Genomic DNA, 1,955 nt, shown 5'->3' with positions numbered 1-1,955 from the left:
GCTGCTGTCCCCAGTCCGGGGTCGTCAGGGGGGCCAGCCCTCCCCAGCTGCAGCTTTCTATAGGGGGCACTGCAGGGTTGTAGAATCTCAAGTGGAAAAGTTCCCCGAAAACTTTGACACCCCTGACCCCACCCCCCAAAAAAAACCTCCTCTCCTTAGGCCCGTGTGCCGGCGTGCTGGACCCGGGCCCCGTGTACCCTGTGTCCCAGGATTTGGTCCCCAGCGGCTGACCTGGCCGGGGACGGCTTGCACACCTGAATAAGCCACTGGGGCCCCAGGCCCGCGGAATCCGAACAGGGGCCCCATGGCCCCGGGTCAAGCTCTAGCCACCCAGGTGGGAGTGAGGCGACCAGGTACAAATGGCCACCCCTCCGAGGCCCGCGTCCTCCTGCAGCTACCCACGAGGCCGAAGCCCCAGGAGCACAGTAGGGTTGGCGGCCGGAGATGGTCCAGGTCGTTGACGGTCTGGCCGCGCCTCCCCAGGCTGGGACCTGGGTAGGGCCGGCTTCCCCTACCTGGAGTGAACTGGGGCCCCACGGGGCTGCGGGCCAGGCAGGATACTGGGGTTTTAACAAAGGGACGTGTCCCTGCAGCCCCAGAAGCTGGCCCTCCTGCCGGCCTTTGTTTTCTGCATTGAACAAACTTTACACACACACGTGTGCATTTTCCTAGCGTTCCCGTGTGCTGAGTGCTGGGCTCGCAAAGCGGCGGCGCACACGCAGAGACACGAGGCCGGGGTCCTGGGCTTGCCCAGGGCGCTGGGCCGGACAGCGACCACCGCGAGGCGCAAGCTGGACCCCAGGGCCCCGGAGACAGTGCTGGTAACAACTGCCCCCTCACACCATGTGCTTTTTCTCTAACGGAGAATGCTCCTTACGCTCATTGTGCACTAAAAATCAGTGTGAACAATTTCTTTGAGGCAAATAGCAAAATGCATAAAATAAAATAAAAAGGATGGAGAAAGCCAGCGAGCTCTGCCGGGAGAGTTAATTGTGAGGATGGGCTGCAGCATCCGCACCGCGGGGGAGCAGGGCGCTCGCTCCCAGACCTGGCGGCGGCGGGAGCTGCCCGGTCCCGACCCAACCTCCGCGCGGATGCAACCGCAGGCAGCTAGCAGCCGGCCTGGGGCCCTGCTGGGGCTGCAGAGGCGTGGGGACGGCCGGTCCAAAGACAGAGACCCTGTGGGGGAAAATCCAGAGAGCCTTTGTGTGGACCCCCGGGTTTAGCACGACGCCTCAGGAAAAATTTGCCGAAGGAGAGACAGTTTTGTCCCCACACTACGGCTGACTTCCCCTACCCCAGTGAGATCTGACCCCAGTCACAGGGCCAAGTTCCCTCCTCCCCACTAAGAGGACAGATATTGGTAAATAACAACTGAGCTAGCTGGTTTGCGGTACAAACGATTAGAAACATGGTCCCCATTCTGTTCCTTTCTCTCGAGCACTAATCACCTAGCAAAGCAGCGACTTGTTTACCTCTTCTGGCTCTCTTCCCCCAGCCTAGAACGTGATCTTCCTCCTATACAGGGGGCGGGCGGTGTTTTATTCATCTTTGTACCCACTGCTATTTCATCTGGCTTGGAACAGGCTCCAGCTAAATGTTTTTTAAATATGTGCATGAATGAATTAGAGGCCCGAGATTTAGTCCCCAAACTCTCTGACTTCCCTGGAGTGACTTTAAGCCTTTAGAGCCCTTATCTGTTAGGAAAGAAAAGAAATGTGGGGTTTGTATAATCCTTGTAATCCGTGCCCTGTCTACCTCTCTGGGGTTATTGTGAAGATCAAATAAAATAAGTGGAAACGCTTTGTAAACTACCAGGTGCTGAACAAATATTATATAGGATGGTTATTCATTCATTCCCTCTGTTTGGGAAGCTTAACCAAGTAATTCCTGGTCTTGTGTTTCAGCAGATGGCCGTCACCCTTCCTGGTCAGTCTTAAATATTTATTGCAGGA

The sequence above is a fragment of the Otolemur garnettii genome, unplaced genomic scaffold, assembly GCF_000181295.1.
Source record: "Otolemur garnettii isolate 467f Iridium unplaced genomic scaffold, OtoGar3 scaffold00023, whole genome shotgun sequence".
NCBI classification, from domain to species: Eukaryota; Metazoa; Chordata; class Mammalia; order Primates; family Galagidae; genus Otolemur; species Otolemur garnettii.
Note: the sequence above shows the minus strand (reverse complement) of the source record.